This window comes from Notolepis coatsorum, assembly GCF_963971535.1.
Source record: "Notolepis coatsorum genome assembly, chromosome: 17".
Lineage (NCBI taxonomy): Eukaryota > Metazoa > Chordata > Actinopteri > Aulopiformes > Paralepididae > Notolepis > Notolepis coatsorum.
Genome location: NC_140181.1, coordinates 32,643,335 through 32,666,318, shown reverse-complemented (window position 1 = coordinate 32,666,318; position 22,984 = coordinate 32,643,335). Strand labels below are relative to the sequence as shown.

The 22,984-nt window shown below is 43.0% G+C and overlaps 1 protein-coding gene across 6 annotated transcripts in view; it reads right to left on the bottom strand.

Moving 5' to 3' along the window:
• The window catches only part of LOC311244466 (extracellular sulfatase Sulf-2-like), a gene marked incomplete at its 3' end in the record, with an annotated part of 225,486 nt that overhangs the window by 147,511 nt on the left and 54,991 nt on the right, over positions 1-22,984 (bottom strand). For 5 of the 6 annotated variants that reach the window (XM_084333994.1, XM_084333992.1, XM_084333996.1 and 2 more), the window contains exon 2: positions 20,715-20,734. The exons of the other annotated variant lie outside the window; for it this stretch is intronic. The remainder of the gene's footprint in view (positions 1-20,714; positions 20,735-22,984) is intronic. 6 annotated transcript variants of the gene reach the window in all.

Here is a 22,984-nt window from a genome sequence, read left to right as displayed (position 1 = left end):
GATGGCACGCAGCATTGTCAAGGACACCTCTCATCCCAAACATGGACTGTTTGCCCTCCTTTCCTCTGGGAGGCTCTACAGGAATCTCCATTCCAAGTCAAGCAGGCTCAGGAACAGCTTCTTCCCCTCAGCTGTCATCTCTCTGAACCACGGTGACAGTAGACTAATAGGTAGGCTGCCCATAAGATTTAGTTGTTCTCAGCTTTATAGAGCAGAACAAATTCAAGCATGATACTTATGAGCCTTAGAAACTAATCTAAGAAATGCTCACGTGTCATCTAAAAATTGGCCCATGATCAAGATTTAGCAATTTTACATACATGAGGAAGGACGAGCGGATACCGCCCTGGTTCCAATCACGTGGTTTTCCATGTCCGATAGTTAAACATGACCATGATTTCCGCCTCAAATTGTTTTCTTGATTTGGAGTAGTGGAATTATCTTTAATAATATTTGGAATGGTGTGTCTGGAGAACAAAAACATTGCAATGCATGTTTTTATTAAGTATTTCAGTTTACCAGTAACTGCATTTGTAATACCAGGACAACCCATGACAACTCATGACTTGAATATGAACTTTTGAACAGATAAATTATATCTATAAATCATATTCCTGGAATTGGCCTAAGTAAAGGCTGCTCTGTGTAGTAACAGAGATGAGAGGCGGGAAGTGCTCTGTTCGTCTGAGGTTGGTTCTGAAATAGGTCTCCAAAGGAGCACACGCACACAATAAATATAATAAATTCTGCATGCATAACTCATTATGACGATTTAAGACAACTTTAAGACAAGCTTTCTCTAGGCTTTTGAAAATGTAGGGGAGACCTTGCTCTCATGGAGCAGCCGGAATATGAGTGACAACTCAAGAAAGCACCAGCCTTTTTCTTTCTCTCATTTGACGCACAACTTAAAAATATGATTACTGATATTTCCGTGGGTCCAAACGAATAAATGGGGCAGTCCTACAGGTCCTAAAGGTAGTTTTGACAGCAGTCCTACAGGTAGATTTTGACGGTGAACAGATGGTGCGCCTAGGTCAATGGAGCTCATCATAACATAAAATATGTTTTCCCCTGAATAATAATATTAATATCGGTGCAATACAAATATTTGTGTCCATCTCATTATCTGTGCTTTCCAGAATTCATATTCGGGCTCATCCCTAGTATGTATCACATACCTATACTCTTACTAGTTATACCACTGGCGACCAGTATGGCTTACTATAGGGGTGTAATGGTACATGTATCCGTACCAAACCGGTTCAGTACGTGCTCTGTACCGAACAAATGCAACGGTACGTTAACCACTAACACACATGCAGAACTATTTTTTTCATGCAGAATTTTACTCAAAACTCAAAATTCACCCCTTCCCAAAATATGTTTGTAACACCAGGGTCATTACTGAAAATGTCCATAATTTTCTTCTTGTTATTCTGCCAAATAACACACACACACACACACACACACACACACACACACACACACACACACACATTCTTCCGCGTGACTTTCACTCACAGCTCATGCGAGAAAAAACTAAAATGCACAACATTGCTTAGCTCCTCTCTAGTCGAGCTGCTGCTGTGTTTAAATACAAAATATTGATAAATCATCTGCCATTGTTGTGTAACATGTCATCTCTTCTCTAGAGTCTTCTTTCTCTGCTTCACATGAAGTTAAATCTACTCTAGAAGTGAAACTGAAACTTAAAAAGCATACACCGGTGGGGGCGGGGGCTGGTGGGGGCGCAAGTAATTTACTCAGTGGATGCCTGAACACAGAATGACACCGGTATCACTGACTACCACGGTAAGCCTAGGTGGAACTAAGTATAACTTAATAAAATATTATTATATTTAATAATAATAATTATTATTATTATTATAAATATATAATAATAATTATAAATATTTGTTTCCTGTTGTACAGAACTCGTACCGAACCGTGACCCCAAAACCGAGGTATGTACCGAACCGTGGCTTCTGTGTATGTTACACCCCTAATAGTATACCTGTATCACTGTACATCAGGGGTCTCAAATTCGCGGCCCGCAGGCCAATTGCGGCCCGTTGGATGATATTTTGCGGCCCCCTACTTGACAGTTTAGTGTTAATTTAGTGTTAGCGCAACTTGTTGCCGAGTCGTTGTGCGAGTTGGATGTTTTATTTATTTTATCACTTGTAGGCTACCATAGCGCAGGCTCATGACAGCAACGTTACGTTAGTGACTTGGTTGAAATGTGATTTCGGAGTGATACCAAGTGGAAGGAAAATATATCCAGTGCGTAGGGCTGGGCGATATGGCCAAAAATGTTATCGCGATAAAATTATAAAATTATTTTCATATAACTCGATATCGATAATTATCGTCGATATAATGTCTGTCAAGTTTAATTAACTTATTATGCCCGGCGCCGATGGACGGGCCATTAATAGACTGCTGCGAATGTCTCGAGTTGATGTCGTCATCAGTCCGCGCACGTTAGCAGTTAGCCAGAGCGAGCAGTGTATCCCATGACAATGTACTAAATATCCCTAAAATACTCTGTTCCGCCCCAATACATTGCAACGACGTCCACCGTATACCACACACTACTATAACCGTGGCATCAGAATTCACGCCACATACATACTCGGCACGTAAATATATAAAATAGCGCCGTGCAAGCTAATTATCCTAGCCAGCCAACATATACAATTGCGCCGTGCAAGCTAATTATCCTAGCCAGCCATATTTCCAAATGTACTAAATATCCCTAAAATACTCTGTTCCGCCCCAATAGATTGCAACGACGTCCACCGTATACCACACACTACTATAACCGTGGCATCAGAATTCACGCCACACACATACTCGGCACGTAAATATATAAAATAGCGCCGTGCAAGCTAATTATCCTAGCCAGCCTTGAGTCCTAAACCAAAACAGTCGCACATCTGGAGCTGTGGTGCGTAAGCACGTCATCACGTAACGTTGGTTGTTGTTAGTGAGTGTGCTGAGCCGAGGCTGAGCCAAACTTGGAAAATCGATATATCGAAACTTTGCGACCACGTTTCATGTTTATTTCGAGGAAATAATTTATTGCGATATTTATCGTTATCGTTTTTCGAAATTCTCCGCTGTCTCCTCTGCAAGCGGAGCCTGTCTGTCTACTCTGGTCCAATCACATTCAGCGTCCCGTCAGCGTTTCTCCCCCCCACCCACAGTCTGCGAATCAGAGCAGAGTAGGGCGGGTTTTCACGGAATGAGTGTTGTCTCTTTCAGCGGGTCCGAGTCAGAGCGAGAGTTGACAGCACATCTACTGGTAGTCTAATCTGCAGGTACTGTAGCTAGTAACCTCGTTCCCAGTTTTACAGTATCTCCGTGAGATAAATGTAGCTAGTAGCTTAGTTTCGCCTACCAATGTGCCTAATATGCCAAGAAACGGTAGCACTTGTGAAGAGTGGCAATTTGAAACGCCACTACGAAACAAAAGTTATTTTGATGCAGCCTTTCCTCAAAATTCAGTGCTAAGAACCACACAAATAAATGGAATGAAATCATCATATCAAGCTGCAAGCATAATTATTGTTAAAGCTATGTCTCAACGAGAAAAAGCAACCAAGTCCTCACTCAGTGGCATGGGTGTTGGCTAAACACAAGAAGCCATTCTCTGATGCATACATAATAAAATAATGTATGACTGAAGTGATGGAGACCATGTTTGAAGGCAAATCCTCCTCAGATAGCACAGCAACCAGAATAACTGAAATACTGGCTGATGATTTGATTAAACAGCTTTGTGATAGAAAAAATAAATGCACAGTGCATTTCCATAGCTGTGGATGAGTCCACTGACACCACTGAGAATGCTCAGTTGCTGGTGTTTGTGAGGTTTTAGTGAGTTTGTGAGAAGATTGGATCAGTTGTACTTTTTTTTTGGAATACTTGAAACCCTTTTTTTGTGGAATACTTGATGCGGCCCAGCCTCACCCAGCCTCTACCTCCAGCGTAAATTGAGTTTGAGACCCCTGCTGTACATAATCATACTGTACATATCTGTTTAGCATATATTACTAATTAGCTTGTTATCACATTTAATCATTTGTACATTGTATATTGTCAATGCACTTTACTGTTACTTTGCACTCTGGTTAGATGCAAATTTATTTTCGTTGTACTGTACTTGTGCTGTAGCCACTTTCGGTACTGTAAATCACGCCAACATCGTTGGACGAGCTAAAGCTCTCCGTGAATCAACAGTCCCTTCTACGACCATTGAAAAATCTGTTGCGCTGGTCGGCAACAAAACGCTTGTGGTACAAGTGTCGCAGAGACATTTCAAAGGTACTCACAGTTGCACGAGGGTTTCGGACAGACTAGGGTTTGAAAGCTTGGCGTTGCTAATAAACATTTAAAATAATTTTAATAAACTTGTAATCTGCAGGTAAGCTACTGCTTTCCTTTAAAATGGCTGGCTTTCTTCTTCTGCATTTCTTTGCATTGTGGTGCGCCCAGCATAATGTATAATGACTAGGGGTGTAACGGTACGTGTATTCGTCCCACGAATGACTCGGTCGGTGTGCCCGGCCCTACAGCGCACACACGCGAGTCGCACATGCAGGCACTCGCGAGGTCCGTGCGAGAACAGCGCGCGTGGCCGGGCACACCGACCGAGTCAGACTTCAGAGCGGCGAAAGTGCACGGAGAAAGGCACATTTACATTGGAACAGCTGCAGGGTCATTACAATTTTACAGTTTTATTTCGTTTTCTTGTTCGCCCAATAACGTTAACCAAATGAAACCAATGGAAAGACACACACACGCGTCGCCGACACACACACGCCAACAAACACATCAACATTCTCCCCCGCCGGACTCACAGGCACAGCTCATCAATTAAAAAAGGGAAACATACTTTTCCGGACAGATCATCTGAGCTCCTCTCCAGTTGAACTGGCTGCTACTGTGTTTAAATCCAAATAATCCTCTGCCATTGTTGTAAGTAACATGTCATCTGTTCTCTAGTATTCAGTCTCATCGTGAAGTTAAATTCTCTCTAGAAGTGAAACTGAACTTATCAAGGATAAATTGTTAAAGGGGCAGTAGGCAAGTGGATGCCTGAACACAGAATGACACCAGTATCACTGACTACCACGGCAAGCTTATAGAAAAGTATTCAATTTAATAATAATAATTATAATAATGATCATAAATATAATATAAAGAAAAAAAGATTTTTTTTAAAGAAATTATATTAATAATAATTATTATAAAAAAAAAATTCTGGGGCGGAGCTGAGCGATCATGAAGTAGACGTGTTTCACGTGAGCTCCCTTCTACCGTGCAGAATATACGTTTCTCCCCATTAGTCTTTCTGCGATGTCGGTGATGGAAACCAGATCCATGAGCGCCCCAGCCGGCAAACCACCACCGGGCCTGGCCGCACCATCGCCCGGTGTCGGTGAGATAAGCGAAGCTGTGCTCTTGGTCATGACCAAGCTCCATGCAGAATCTGAGACACGCTTCGCTGAAGCACAAAAGAAAGTGCTGGCGGATTTTTGTGATAACCTTCATCGAGAGATATCAGAAGAAATAAGGTTGGCGGTCGTCCCGCTGATAGACAAGATGGAGTCGCTGCACGCTGTCTCCTCGGCTAATGCCATCGAACTAGCTGCGCTATCGACGGAGGTATCATTACAGGGCGAGAAGATGGTGGATCTAGAGTCCTCCCTGCTGGCTAGGCAGGCTGAAGTTACCAAACTACAGTCGGTAATTGTGGAAATGCAGTCCCGGGAGAGACGCTACAACATCAGGATTGTTGGAGTACCGGAGGGCAACGGGGAAGGCCGTCTCTCTGAGACCATGCCGGAATTGCTGCAAAAAATACTGGGGAATGACGTCCTCTCCTCCCCTCCAGTCTGTGAGTCGGCCTACAGAGCGGGCAGGTCCACTCCTGGTGTGAACATGGAGCCGAGGCCCATCATCGTCAAGCTGAACAGGCTTCAGCAGAGGGAACTCATCATGCAGTCGGCTCGGGCCAGAAGGGGTAATCTAAGGCTTGGCGATCACAAAGTGGCCATTTTCGAAGACTTTACACCGGAGGTTCAAGCACAGAGAGGCGAATACAAAGTGGTCCTGTCCAAGCTATGGAAACTAGGCCTGAGGACCACGCTATTCGCTCTCGCGAAATTATCTGTGTTGGATAAGGTCGATGGTCGGCGTTCATTTTGGTCGTTGGCTAAAGCGAAGGAATATCTCGAGGGGATACCCGAGACTGTAGCTTGATAACTATATCGGGTGAGTGACTTGGCGATGTGGGCCGGAATACATTGTTAGGGCCGGCTATTCACAAACACTTGCTGTCATGCCCAGACATGCTAACTGCTAACTGCCCATCCAACTAGCGGGGCTTCCCAATGACTTCTGTTACTTGCTAAAGCTGACCTCATGGTCGTACTTGTGTATCGCCTCTTTGGAAGCTAACGAGCTAGCTGAACAATGTACATAATAGACTAACGTGCTATCCGGATTCATCACTAGCTTACGCGCTAGCCTCGGGCTAGCTAGCGGGCTGCGTCTAACGTCTGCGCTGATACATTCGAGACCCGTTAATATTTTTACGCACTTTGGTTGTTGTTGCTGTTTAAGTGTCATCGGTTCGCACAATTCAACGGTGATCAGGTCCCTAACTAACTTCTTGTATGGTTTTATTTTTAGATCCAGGCTGTTTTGAGCTTTGGGCTCCGGTAGGAGAAGATCGGTTGAATATATATATAAACAATATATGATAACAGGTTGTGTCAGGTATTGTTTATTACCATCCCCGGGTTAATGAATGTGTTTAATTCTATTCTTACAAAGGTTATGTTGAGTTATTAATATAATAATGACTATTTTTTCCATTATAGTTCTCATGTTAGGGCCAAGGCTCACGGTGGTTTTCGACCGATATCTTTATTGAAACAATATATGATAACAGGTTGTGTCAGGTATTGCATTACCATCCCCGGGTTAATGAATGTGTTTAATTCTATTCTTACATAAGTTATGTTGAGTTATTATATAATAATGACTATTTTTTCCATTACAGTTATCTCATGTTAGGGCCAAGGCTCACGGTGGTTTTCGACCGATATCTTTATTGAAACAATATATGATAACAGGTTGTGTCAGGTATTGCATTACCATCCCCGGGTTAATGAATGTGTTTAATTCTATTCTTACATAGGTTATGTCATTCCAACCGTTGTGCCTGTTCAGAGGGGCTGTTTACAGGTGTGCACTTTGACCATAATCCCCCTTTTTTCCCTTTCTTTTATTGTCGTTGTTTAAATGACATCTGTCTGCACAATTTACCTGTGATCCGATCCTGCCTTAGACTATATGCTGGTATGCTTTAATTTAATTTTGTTTTGAATTTTCCTTTATCCATTTGTGCTATAACATTGCGATGTTGATGCGCAGACTCGGAAATAGATGGTTGCAGGGGTGATGTTGAGTTATTATATAATAATGGCTATTTTTTCCATTATGGTTATCTCATGTTAGGGCCAAGGCTCAGGTGGTTTTCGACCGATATCTTTATTGGAATTTTATTTTTATTATTATTGTTAATTGTGTTTATTGGACTAGTGGGGGTTTAATCAGGGGTTTATCTAGAGGGGGGTCGGAGTGGGGAGCGTCTTATTGAATCCATGACTCCAGTGGGAAATGATAGGAAGATGACCATCCTTAGTGGATGGGGCATAGGGAGGGTATTGGAGAGTGGGTATAGGAGGACTTATAATAGGACGGGTGGGTTAGGGTTTAGAGTAGAAGGAGGGGGGGTTGTAACTGGGGTGGGATTTTTATGTGTTTTATGTACTGTTGTCTTATATGCGTGTAATTGTTCCTCCTCTGAACTCCTGGGACTGACCGTCTGGGCCCGCCTGGATCAGCGCCTCTGTACTCAGCCTGGCTGCACTGGTATGTTCTCTACGCATTTAGACAAACTCGACCATGGCTAAATTGAATATTTTAATTTGGAACGCAGGAGGTCTTAACGCCCCACACAAGCGTGCCAGTGTCCTTTGGTTATTGAAGAGAAGAAATATTGACATTGCTCTCCTTAGTGAGACGCATTTATTGGTGGGTGATGTGTCAAGGCTAGCAAATCGACAATATCATGTTATCTCCTCATCCTCAGCCGATGATAAGACGAAAGGAGTAGTCATAGTTACAAGACGTAACCTTGATATCAAAGTCCTGGATGTGTGGTCGGACACGGAGGGAAGGATTACTATAGCAAAAGTTGAGTTCTCTCATAGGAAGATGGCAATAATAGCATTGTATGCCCCTAACACATTTGATTCAGCGTTCTATAATACAATCACGAAGAATATGTTGGAACTTACTGGATACGCTCTCATTGTGGGTGGCGATTTTAATGCGTGCTGGGATGCGGAGATGGATAGGTCCGGATCCTCTGAAACAAGCGACCAAAAACGGTCCTCTAAGGCCCTCAGGATGTGGGCCCAGGACACTGGGCTCGCAGACCTATGGCGCTTATCCAATCCCACCCTCAAGGATTACTCTCACCTGTCTGCCAGACACAAAACCTTCTCTCGAATAGACTATGCATTCGCATCCCCTAATTTGTTTGATAGTTTCGACGTCTCATTGGTTCCCCTGGCTCTCTCGGACCACAAGGGGATTTTCCTTGTGGCAACCTTTGGCAGGCTCTCCACGAGAGCTCCCAGGTGGCGTTTTAACTCAACCTTATTAAAGAACGATGATTTCTGCTCTGAGTTCAGGAGTAAACTAGCTGAATTCTTGCAGATCAATGTTGGCACGGTCGATAACCCCAGGGTCCTATGGAACGCACTGAAAGGATTTATCAGGGGTCATGTCACACTTTTCTCCTCCAACTTACGTAAATCCTGATCAAAAAAACTAGAAGGACTGGAAACATATGCGGATCTATACGCATCTTTGCAAACTAACTATAGTGAACGACTAAACACACAACGTAAGATAGTCAAGAAGGAAATAAACTCCATACTTAAACAACAGTCTGAGTTCTTGATACATAGGACAAGGCAAAATTACTACTTTCACGGCTCCAGGCCTAGCCATCTATTGGCAATGAAAATACGCTTGAATGATCATTTCTCGGATATCCCCTCGATCAAGACGCGACAGGGTACAATCACTACTGATTCGAAAAAGATCAACGACACTTTTAAAGAGTTTTACTCACAGTTATATAGCTCAGAGGTTAATCTCGACGACTCTAAATTTGAATCGTTCATTGGCAGGCTTGAGATACCCCACATTTCTGAGGAAGAGGCTAAGGAACTGGGGAAACCGATCACCCTTATGGAACTAAGGGAGACGATCGCTGAAATGCAGAGGGGTAAGGCACCAGGCTGGGATGGTATTCCACCCGAGGTGTATTTAGCTTTCTGGGACCAACTGGGCCCATTGATGCTCGATATGATCAATTACGCTATCGAACAGGGGGAGTTCTCAAGAGATGTCAACATGGCACTGATTTCTTTACTTCTCAAGAAGGACAAAGATCCCAATGATTGTGGTAGCTATAGGCCCTTGAGTCTTCTCGGGCCGATTTAAAAGTGTTTGCCAAGGTGCTGGCCCGCCGCCTGCAGAGATTTATGACGGTATTGGTACACTGCGATCAAACTGGTTTTATCCCGGGGCGCCTGGCTGCAGATAATCTTAGGAAGCTGTTGCATGTAGTCGATAACAGTAAAGACAATACAGCTCCGTCCACTGTTCTGTCTTTGGATGCCATGAAGGCGTTTGACAGACTACAATGGTCATACCTGTGGAAGGTACTTGAGGTCATGGGTCTGGGAAAGAATTTTATTCATATGATTAAAGTCCTGTATGCCTCGCCGTCGGCAATGATACTGACAGGCAAAAACTGTTCCACAGTTTTCCCAGTCTCCAGATCTTCTAGACAGGGTTGTCCTCTGAGCCCGGGACTATTCGCGCTTTCCCTCGAACCATTGGCCCAATTTATTAGGCAATCAGAGGACATCGTCCCCATAATGATCAATAATACACCACACAAAATTGCTCTCTATGCGGATGACCTACTGATTTTTATGGATGACCCTTCCCGGTTGGCCACAAAATTATTGGAAATAATCGACGACTTTGGTAAATTGTCAGGCTTTAAGATTAACTGGAACACATCAGCCTGCCTACCTCTTAATGAGCTGGCCAAGGCGGTGCGACTACCAGCTGATATCCCCATAGTGGAACATTTTAAATACTTAGGTATAGAGATATTCCCCACGCTGAGTCAAACTACTAAGTACAACTTCACGGGTACTTATGATAAAATACGCCAGGATCTAGACAGATGGTCGTCCCTTCCTAACTCCTTACAAGCCCGAGCTTCCATAATCAAAATGAACGTTCTGCCTAGGATACATTTTGTTAGCTCAATGCTCCCCCTGCCCCCTCCAATAGACCATTGGCGCAAGGTACAATCGATGGTATCTAAGTTTATCTGGAATAACAAACGCCCGAGAATCAAAAGAGCTACTACTCAACGTAGGAAACAAGATGGGGGCCTCGCAATCCCTGATTTTAAGGTTTATTTCTGGTCCTTCTCACTGAGACCTCTGATGTGCTGGCTAGACCCTGTAGATCAGTGTTTCTCAACTGGTGGGTCGCGACCCAAAAGTGGGTCGCGGGGCCATTTTGAGTGGGTCGCGGATGTGTGTGTAAAAAAAAAAGTAAAAAAAGTTTTTTTTTTCTTTTTTTTTTTTGACTTTTTTTGACTACCTATCTTTGTGAAAGTGGCTTCTCAGCTCTGGTCCAGCTGAAGACAAAGCGGAGGAACAGATTGGACATTGAGCATGAACTCAGAGTTGCTTTGTCTACCATCACCCCAGACTTTGAGACTCTTGTCAGGAGCAAACATCATCCCCAGTTATTCCATTAGTTCCCTGCATGTTAAGCTAAGAAGTCTGCTAAGAAGGATATATTATTTATTATTATTATTTTATTTCATTGTGTTTTTAGCCCTTAGTTGCACTTTTGTTGCAACCCCAGTTATCCCATTAGTTCCCCCAAACGTAGGTCTGTTATGTTAAGCTAAGAAATCTGCTAAGAAGCATTTTATTTATTATTATTTTATTTCATTGGGTTTTTAGCCCTAGTTGCACTTTTATTGCAATCCCAGTTATCCCATTAGTTCCCCCAAACTTAGGTCTGTTATGTTAAGCTAAGAAGTCTGCTAAGAAGCATAATTATTTATTATTATTATTTAATTTCATTGGGTTTTTAGCCCTAGTTGCACTTTTGTTGCAACCCCAGTTATCCCATTAGTTCCCCCAAACGTAGGTCTGTTATGTTAAGCTAAGAAATCTGCTAAGAAGCATTTTATTTATTATTATTTTATTTCATTGGGTTTTTAGCCCTAGTTGCACTTTTATTGCAATCCCAGTTATCCCATTAGTTCCCCCAAACTTAGGTATGTTATGTTAAGCTAAGAAGTCTGCTAAGAAGCATAATTATTTATTATTATTATTTAATTTCATTGGGTTTTTAGCCCTAGTTGCACTTTTGTTGCAACCCCAGTTATCCCATTAGTTCCCCCAAACTTAGGTCTGTTATGTTAAGCTAAGAAATCTGCTAAGAAGCATATATTATGTATTATTCTTTTATTTCATTGGGTTTTTAGCAATAGTTGCACTTTTGTTGCACTTTTTTGTGTTTATTTCATGTTTTGAAAGATTGCGTATTACTGCAATTTTTTTTTTTTACATAAATCATAGTGGTTCAAAATTTTGGGTCGCGACTTAATGACTAAGGAAAATGTTGGGTCCCGAGGCTAGACCAGTTGAGAACCACTGCTGTAGATGCTGTATCTTGGCGCTCCTTAGAAGCGGCGGCGGTCTCACCGCTAAGATTGCAGGATGTGGTGTACTCCACTGTCTCTATTTCGAAATGCCGGCTGAGGTATGGACCGATCATAACTCACGTGATCCAAACGTGGCGTAATGTACAGAGGTCGTGTGGGGTTAAATGCCCATGGCACCTAGACTCTCCAATTTTTAATAACCAGCAATTACTTGTTGGGCACAAGCCGGTTAATATTCCTCAATGGCAAAGGAGGGGAGTTCATACTCTGGAGGATATTTATGATAAGAACGGCCTTCGTGCGTTTCAGGACTTAAGAGAATTTTATGATCTTCCCGGCGAGTCCTTTTTTCTTTATCTTCAACTAAGGTCAGCACTGAGGGCGCATGGCGTGCCGTGGGCTCAAGCTTTGCACCCACACCCCTTCCTCAGGCTCATAGTGGACAGGACGACCTCCAGAGGGTTTGTCTCAGACTTTTATACGCTCTTAATTCAATCCACGTATAAAAATCTATCATTGGATACAATCTGGCGTGTGGATATCCCGGAGTTGGACCCCGAGTTTGACTGGGATGATGTTTGGGCAAATGTGGCATTGTCTTCCCGCAACCCCAATCACCAGCAAATTAATTTTTATTATATTCATAGGACCTATCTTACACCTAGGAAGCTATTTGCTATGGGACTGATAACCGACTCTCGGTGCACTTTGTGCTCTCAAAAGGCCACTGGCACTTATATGCATATGTATTGGGATTGCCCACCAGTGGCCTGCTTCTGGAGGTCAATAACGGACAAACTTTCAGATCTGTGTGGCTTAACTATCCCATTCACAGCTGTTACGCTACTCCTGAACGATATAACGACACTACCTGCGTCCGTTCAACTAAAAAGGGTTGTCCTAGCGGGTGTCACAGCAGCGAAGAAGCTAATAGCAATGAGATGGAAGGAGCCTGAGAAGCTTACAGTGATTAACTGGTCACTAACACTATTGGATGTGATTTATCTGGAGATATCCACGGCGCGGGTGATTGGGGTGGGACAGGCAGGTATTGACCTGTGGTTTGCAGCAGCCGAAAAAGGTCAGGACCGCCGTGTGCGGCTGAGCGGGGTTGAGGTGCGTGTTCGGGTGAGTCCGGCGGTCTCTTGGGAGGGGGAGGAGGAAATGTTTTGTCTGTCTTGTCTTTTGTCTTGTCATCTTGAGTTTAGCTGGGGATATTATGGGGGGGCAGCTATTTAACTATTTCTTCACTGTTTGGCCACTTTTACACGGTCTCTGTGAGTCTATGGAACACCTCTACAGGTTTTTGTTTTTTCATGAAGGTTCATTGCTCTGTTTTCGGGTCGTGTTCTCAAAAAATGGTCCTTGTGGTGGATTGGAGATGTACGTTTTATTAATATAGGGTCACACGGCCGGGAATCGGGGCTGAACACTGGGAAAGACCATTTATTAGATAGTACCCCTTGGAATTAAATTTAGAAGGTTGAACTCTGTTTTCTTTTCTCTTTGTCTGTATAAATTGTTAGTCTGTATTATTATTGTTTTTGTTATTTTCTTGTGAAGTTCTATGTATTGTGATTGTGGTTAATGTGTTGTCTTGTTTCATGTGAATAATAATAAAAAAATGTGATAAAAAAAAAAAAAAAAAAAATCTGTTGTACCGAACTCGTACCGAACCGTGACCCCAATACCGAGGTACGTACCGAACCGTGGCTTCTGTGTACCGTTACACCCCTAATAATGACAAAACATTTGGATCTAATCTAATGTCAACAAGATGTGAAATCTGTAGCCGCTCCATAGATGAACAATAGAGGCCTTGCACAGAATGTTTGTGTAGTTGTCCCTCTTCCAACATGGCTGCCTGTGACCATTAGTAACATTTCAAAAGAGAATACCTCATTTCTGTGCAGTAGTCGAGATTGGAAAAGTATGATATTACTATTCCACTATGACTTATTTACAAGATCTAGTAATAAGATCTTGTAAATGTACACTTACCCCCCCCCCCCCCACCTCCAATGTAGTTCCCCCCCCACCCCCCCCCACCTACCAACCTCCTACCTACCAACCTCCTCCAATGTACAGTTTCTTCGTCAAATGTATATACTTTCTTTTTTACTCTTCTTGTATCAAAATCTGGTATGTCATAAATGTACATAGATGTAGCAGTACTGTCTATCTGTATGTCATGTATTGTATCTGTCATATATGTTATGATGAATTGAAAATAGGGGACCCTGATGTAAACAAGACAAAAGTCTTTCTCTGGTCTGCATCCCCTTAACAATTGTGTGTATTGAGCTGTACTGTATTGTACCCATTCTGCAATCTGTTAATACCATTTTCAATCAATCAATCAAGACACACATGTATACAGTTCATGTTGATATATATGTCACATATCAGCTGTTGGTACAGGTCACAATAAGAGCAGTCAAGGAACTTGACATATAGGGACTAATGCCCTCACTGTTACGTTAGAAAGCTCATAGTCTCCTCCCATTCATTTTCTTTTTTTTTTATCCACTTTTTCTCCCATTTTTCTATATTTTCTCCCATCCCAATTTCGTATCATCCAATTCAACCCTCCCCTGTCACGAACGCTGTTTCTTGCCTCCCACAAGCCGGCTGCAATGTGGACTAAGTCATACATAGCACAAGTCCCCTCCGGTACTTGAGGTAACAGCAGTCGCATCTTTTCACCTGCGCAGCTCGATCTCTCAGTGGCGAGGAGTAACGCGTGGGAGGCTCACGCTGCCCACGACACTTCCTGATTCTACTGCGCAGGCGCACCAACCGACCTGTAGGAGTCGCTGTCCACAACGCCCGATCCCCACCCATCAGTTTCCCACCCCCTAATACGACCAATGTGTATTAGTATGAACGACCAGCTAAACTGAAAGCAATGTGGAGCGCTGGGCTCGAACAGGCGATCCCAGCGTCTCCGCATTCGTGGCGAGCGCCTTGCCCACTACGCCACGTAGCCGCCCCTCCCATTCATTTTCTATGTGGCATTTTTACACCTAGTCCTATATTTGTCCTCTGCAGAGGAGAAGAGATACAGTATTAGTCTTCTTACAAAAAGCTGGAGGCAAAATGGTTCCCAGCGGCCACTGGCTGTTATACTGACACTATACATCGCTCTCTGGTAGGCAGGGACTACAGATGAAAACTAGCTCATCTGGCACATTTACATTGATGTGGAAACTGAAGATGTTGATTAACACATTGACTGCCACGCAATAGCCTCATCCTTAGCAGCTGACGCCATCACTGTAAACGGTGGGAGTCGCTCACCTTGTTTGCAGGGCTATAATTATTTAAATATTATAGCTATATATGCAATACTATCGCCCATTTGGCATCGAGTATCTATCGTTCAATATGTGGGAAAGGAATATTTTTTCCATCCATACAATGTCGTTTTATACCGTGGTGAATATAAGTATAGTTTTAGAGTGGTCTAGGATAATTCCTGGAACGCTAGTAATAGGCTGCGACGCATATTATACTTAATCCATTGGCATTTCGTCCCTATACACGCTACAATAAAAAAATTCAAATGCATATGATCGGTATATTATGTTTCATCATGCATGCAGGAAAGGGGGGGGGGGTCGTTTATGATTAATTGATTGTCAATAACGGCATTCGTTAGTACAACAGCATACGTTGATGAATGAATGAAAGTTTATTTTTGAACATGTAATTCTCCATATTCCTCCAAACAAATCACGCTATCTAGCTCCGTCAAACCAAACAATCATAACAAGATTTTTTTTTTAATTTCTTTTTAAACATTAACACTATGGTCGCCGATGACTTCATTCCTAGCCATGCTCATTCTGCCGAAGACGCCGTAACTCGTCTTTGATATCAATATTTCAAAAATCTGTGATCGAAATCATATTTCCCCTCCGGAGCCCTGAGATACACTGCAAAGCTCCACTCAACTCTCTAGCTGTTCAAGAGCGCCATCTGGTGGCCGATCGGCAGATCGCCAACAGGAAATGACTCGTCGAACCGGAAGTGCTCATCCATATGTCGTCCGGGCACTCGCTATCGTTAGAGAGACTCCGTCTTGACACAGTGAACATCGATCAGTGCAAATAACTCGAAAAAACAACATGATTTGGACGTATATACTATTATACAACCTGGAAATGGATCGGGCATTTCTCCATCCCATAATAGAAAAAATTCTGTTCCACGCTCATCTGCCAGTGGCGCGAGGAAGCCACGGTGAGTTGACCATTATATTCGAACGTGTTCCATATAAACTGCTATGATGACCATATGACCCACACTGGATGAATCATCTAACGCTGCCCACGGAATTATAAACGCCCCCTCGCCCATCCGGTCAATATCAGATGATACGTAGTAACTTCTAGAACCACGTCCAGTTGACATTTTTTATCTCGCGCCGATTGCTATCAAACTGTATTTCATCATCAATATAATGCATTTGGAGCTATAAATCAAGTTCTGGAGAAAGCTGCAGAAAACGATAAAAACATACTTATACTTTAGACCATATTTTAGTATGAATATGTGAATGAAAAAGTATATCGTTGCTACACCCTGAACAATACATATAGGACATTGAATGGGCCATAATAATGGCAATTTAGCAATAGAATTTAAAAAGTTATAGCCCTGCAAAGAAGGGGAACTTCTCCATAGACAAATAGAGCTGGCTAGGGATGGTAAATTATGAATTTGAACCATGGCGATCAAAGTGTTAAAAAAACATTTAAAAAAAGGAATTATAAACAAAAGGTCAAGAGCAATGTGTTTAGTTAGCAGACATGTCCAAAAAAGGAGTAGAGGGAAGCTAAGCTTATTGATGCCTACCGCCTTACATTTATATTTGTTTTTTCATTAATTTGACTAGATATAACATAATTTAGTATATTACAATATAGAATATACTTTTACTTATAATACGAAATAAAAAAATAAATAATTGATTCACTTGACAGCAGTGAATATAGTACAGCACTACATAACACAATATAACATAACTTTGTTTATCCTCATTACTCATTTCTGTATTTCTCTAATGTGTATTTTCTTTGCTGCTGTTTTTTTGCGATGGCTCTGATGGCAATGGACTGAAATTAACGTTAGATTGCTCTTACCTGTGGCCGATGAGACTGCAAAAAGAATATTCCAATTATTTGATTGCCATCTGCTAGATCGTATGTCCATTTGGCCCATGCCATAAGCCCCAAAAGCATAATGATTCTGGCGTCCCGAAGGCGATTCAATGCAATAGAGTGTGTATCTTGATCCACGTTACAAGATAACTCTGCCCGGAAGACATTCACTGACGCACAGAGTCAAGCTTCCTTCAGAAAGTAAGTGCAACACTGGCCGCATACCACCAGGCGGCAGTATCGGATCGTTGTGATCTCAGACAGAGTGCCACACATTCCCACAGCACAGCAGGATGAATTATGAATGGAAATAGCGAATAAAAGAAATAACGATCATAATAACGAGTATACTCGTTGTTGGCAGAATTCGATTGGTGGGCTATAATGAGTTGACTCGTTGTTGGCGGCCATTGTGTTAATGTACACCGTCACTGGGTAAAAATGTTATAAATAACTTAAATAACTTAACTCTCCTCCTCCTCTCCCTTCATCCCCCCAGATACACCTGGTAACCAGCTGACTTGTCAGCTTGCAGAGATAGCTCACCTCTGGTCTCTGTGTGTGCAGTGTGTGCGTGCGTGCCCCTGAGGTGATATTCCTCTCCTCACCTAGAAGCAGCTGTTCCCCTTCTCTCTCTCTCTCTCTCTCCCTCTCTCTTCTCTCTCTCTCTCTTGCATTTGTAGATAATTTGGCTAGTTCATCTTGGGCTATGACTAGCTCTAGCAGCTGATTCTGTAGAGTTAATGTCTTTATTAATAGAGCTAGTCTTCACTCATAGAGCTAGTCTTCACTCATAGAGCTAGTCTTAACTCATAGAGCTAGTCTTCACTCATAGAGCTAGTCTTCACTCATAGTCCTAGTCTTCACTCATAGAGCTAGTCTTCACTCATAGAGCTAGTCTTCATTCATAGAGCTAGTCTTCACTCATAGAGCTAGTCTTCATTCATAGAGTTAGTCTTCACTCATAGAGCTAGTCTTCACTTATAGAGCTAGTCTTCACTCATAGTCCTAGTCTTCACTCATAGAGCTAGTCTTCACTCATAGAGCTAGTCTTCATTCATAGAGTTAGTCTTCACTCATAGAGCTAGTCTTCACTCATAGAGCTAGTCTTCACTCATAGAGCTAGTCTTCACTCATAGAGCTAGTCTTCATTCATAGAGTTAGTCTTCACTCATAGAGCTAGTCTTCACTCATAGAGCTAGTCTTCACTCATAGAGCTAGTCTTCACTCAGAGTTAGTCTTCATAGTCTTCACTCATAGAGCTAGTCTTCACTCATAGAGCTAGTCTTCACTCATAGTCCTAGTCTTCACTCATAGAGCTAGTCTTCACTCATAGAGCTAGTCTTCATTCATAGAGCTAGTCCTAGTGTTCATTCTTCTTCTATGTGTTATTATATAGATCGTTTGTTCTATGCGTTGTATCTAGATGCTTGTATTCTATGTGTTGTGAGACAGTTCAGTCTCACTGGAGACTGCTGTCAGGAGACCTTTATTGTCAACATGACAGGGTTAACAACATGATGCATGGCTGTGTGTGGTGATGGATGAGACAGCTACTACAATGACAGATCTCTCTCTCTCTCTCGCTCTGGGTGGGTGGGTGTGGAAGGGGGGGCAGTAACACAGCAACACTCTAGTGACACATTACAGGAAGTGAGAAGGACTTGGTTAGTCTCCCTGGTGAGGGGAGGACTGTAAATGGGGTGAAAATGTCATGAGGTTCTACACAGTGTCAAGCATGACTTCATCACTCTCACACAGACCAACGCCTACTGAACTCTCTCTCCAACTCTGTCTCTATATCTATCTCACTGTCTCCCTCAGTCTCTTTTTCTAACTCTCTCTCTCCATCTCCCTTTCTCTCTGATCAGAACCATATGTAGGAAGGTTCACTCACACACACACACACACACACACACACACACACACACACACACACACACACACACACACACACACACACACACACACACACACACACACACACACACACACACACACACACACACACACACACACACACACACACACACACACACACACACACACACACACACACACACACACACACACACACACACACACACACACACACACACACACACACACACACACACACACACACACACACACACACACACACACACACACACACACACACACGTCTCAGAGGAATGTGTAGGAGGTTGGAGATACACTGAATCATCGGACTGTGTGTGTGTGTGTGTGTCTGTGTGTGTGTGCCTCTGTGTGTGAATGTGTGTGTTTGTTTGTTTGTTTGTGTGTGTGTGTATTATGTTCTTTTGTCAGTAACTTATGTATTGTAAATTTGTGCGTGTGTGTGTGTGTCAGTGTCGGCGTGTGCATGTTGCACATTTGTGTCAGTGTGTGTGTGTGTGCATGGTCATTGTTTAGGTCCAGCCTGCATCATTAATCAGGAATGTGTTCTGTTTGTTACTGGGTCATCACCAGGGAGGGAGGGTGTGTGTCACTCTGACACTCCTTCCTCCCAGTCTCTTCCTTCCCATTCTCTCCTCTCATCCATCTCTCCTCTTCCATTGTCACTGTGGTGACTCTTGGGGAGACTAACATCCTAACAATTAGATACAGACAGCCATTCTGAAGCCCTAATGTAGAGAGAAGACACTACCACAGCCATTCTGAAGCCCTAATATAGAGACATTACTGGAACCATTCTGAAGCCCTAATGTAGAGAGAAGACACTACCACAGCCATTCTGAAGCCCTAATATAGAGACATTACTGGAACCATTCTGAAGCCCTAATGTAGAGAGAAGACACTACCACACCCATTCTGAAGCCCTAATATAGAGAGAAGACACTGCCGGAGCCATTCTGAAGCCCTAATGTAGAGAGAAGACACTGCCGGAGCCATTCTGAAGCCCTAATGTAGAGAGAAGACACTGCCGGAGCCATTCTGAAGCCCTAATATAGAGAGAAGACACTGCCGGAGCCATTCTGAAGCCCTAATACAGAGAGAAGGCACTACTGCAGCCATTCTGAAGCCTCAATGTAGATAAAACACACTACTAGAGCCATTCTGAATTATTCAATAATTTGATGAAGAGCATGATGAGTCTGAGATGGAGACATTGTTCCCTCATAGTTCTATGGTTGTCCCTACTAGTCCAGTGCTAACATAGTGTGAAGAGAGATCTGGTTTGAGAGACTACCAATGGAATAAAATAGAGTGGAACGAAATGTATTGAGATTAAATACAATGTGTTGTTGCACACGAGAGCCGTCGTCACACAAAATCACCTAAATGTTTCAAATTACCCAAAAGTTTGGGAACTACTGCTTTAGGTGGTGAGAGAGAAAAAAAACACTTAAGTCAGTGAGGGGTTAAATAGGAAGGAAACCATGTCCTTTCTACTGTTCCTCTACTCATCTCTCTCTTTCTCAGTCTCTCTCTCCAGAGGAGAGGACAGACAGAATGACCAGACATGAGGAACCGGCTCCAATTTACTTTCAATTCAGTCAATTTAGGAGAGAGCATTTTCTTCAACAAAAAAGGGGAAAAAAGGATTTGACACAGAGATGTTGTTACATTATCATAAGCAAAGGAATTATACTCCAGACATGGTAGAGAGAGAGAGAAAATAAATACTACTGTAGATGAAATGAAAGATTGAGACACTACACTATGAGACAGAGACTTACCAGTCCTTGTGTCTTGAGTCCTGCAACGAGAGAGAGACATGGTGTTACAGGTGACTGGTCAGTAGGGATGGGTACCGAATTCGGTACTTTTGAGGTACCGAACCGAAACACGTCGGTACTACAGAGTATCTAATCAAGTGAGAAACCGGAAAAATTTTTTTTTTTTTTTTTTTTTTTTTTTTAACTTTTTTTTACTTTTTTCTTTTCATGTCAACGTTCACACGCACAATATATGCTTACCTAGGATTTGACTTGATTCAACAACAAAGCAGTCGGAGCAATGACAAGCCGAAAACTGTCGAAATTGTAGTTATTGTAGCTATGTCACAAATGTATCAGTACTAAATACCTATATGTCCCTATGCCATAAATGTCATGTATGTTATGTATGTCATAAATGTCTATATGAATTGAAAATGGGGGACCCTGATGGAAACAAGACAAACGTCTTTCTCAGGTCTGCATCCCCTTAACAATTGTATGTATTGAGCCGTACTGTATTGTACCCATTCTGCAATCTGTTAAATAAAGTTTTCATTCATTCATTCATTCATTTGAAGTTTGGATTATTTTTTTTACGACTGAGGTAGGTAAATTAAATTTCTTGAGACTAAAGTACCGAAAAAAGGTACCGTTGGGTACCGGTATCAATTCACAGGTACCGGTACCGGTTCAAATGTGAAAGGTACCCATCCCTACTGGTCAGAGAAAGAAAAACAGACAGACATGCTGTTACAGGTGACTGGTCAGACAGAGCTCTCTCTCTCTCGCACGCAAGCGCAAGGCAGTAAAGAGAAAAGGAGAAGGTAATGGAGGAGGAGGAGAATGGAGGAGTAAGACAGTGAAAGAGAAAATGAGATGGTAGAGGAGAATGAAGGAGCAAGGCAGTGAAAGAGAAAAGAAGACGTAGAGGAGAATGAAGGAGCAAGGCAGTGAAAGAGAAAAGAAGACGGTAGAGGAGAATGAAGGAGCAAGGCAGTGAAAGAGAAAAGAAGACGGTAGAGGAGAATGAAGGAGCAAGGCAGTGAAAGAGAAAAGAAGACGGTAGGAGAATGAAGGAGCAAGGCAGTGAAAGAGAAAAGGAGAAGGTAGAGGAGGAGGAAGAGAATGAAGGAGGAAGGCAGTGAAAGAGAAAAGAAGACGGTAGAGAATGAAGGAGCAAGGCAGTGAAAGAGAAAAGGAGAAGGTAGGAGAATGAAGGAGCAAGGCAGTGAAAGAGAGAAGGAGAAGGTAGAGAATGAAGGAGCAAGGCAGTGAAAGAGAAAAGGAGAAGGTAGAGAATGAAGGAGCAAGGCAGTGAAAGAGAAAAGGAGAAGGTAGAGGAGGAGGAGGAGAATGAAGGAGCAAGGCAGTGAAAGAGAGAAGGAGAAGGTAGAGAATGAAGGAGCAAGGCAGTGAAAGAGAGAAGGAGAAGCCTCCATGTTGGCATTTGCCTCCTTCCCACCTGCTCCTCCTTCTCTGCCAATTCCTCTCATACCTCTTCCTCTCCCTCTCTTGCCTGTCCTTATCTCCTCCTCTCTCTCCCATTTCTCTCTCTGTCTCTCTCGCTTTTCACTTTCTGTCCTTCTGTCACTATTATGTCACCAGCATACCGAGTTACACACACACGTAATGACTTTCTGCCCTCTCTCTCTCTAAATCTGCTCCAAGCTGCCAATTCCCACTGGGCCCAGTGTGTGTGTGTATATGTGTGTGTGTGTGTGTGTGTGTGTGTGTGTGTGTGTGTGTGTGTGTGTGTGTGTGTGTGTGTGTGTGTGTGTGTGTGTGTGTGTGTGTGTGTGTGTGTGTGTGTGCGTGCCATGGGAGAGGTCTGACACTGTTGACCACTAGGAGCTGCCCAGTACAACCACAGTCTGACACTGTTGACCACTAGGAGCTGCCCAGTACAACCACAGTCTGACACTGTTGACCACTAGGAGCTGCCCAGTACATCCACAGTCTGACACTGTTGACCACTAGGAGCTGCCCAGTACAACCACAGTCTGACACTGTTGACCACTAGGAGCTGCTCACTACGACCACAGCCTGACACTGTTGACCACTAGGAGCTGCCAAGTACAACCACAGTCGGACACTGTTGACCACTAGGAGCTGCCCAGTACAACCACAGTCTGACACTGTTGACCACTAGGAGCTGCCCAGTACAACCACAGTCGGACACTGTTGACCACTAGGAGCTGCCCAGTACAACCACAGTCTGACACTGTTGACCAATAGGAGCTGCCCAGTACAGCCACAGCCTGACACTGTTGACCACTAGGAGCTGCCCA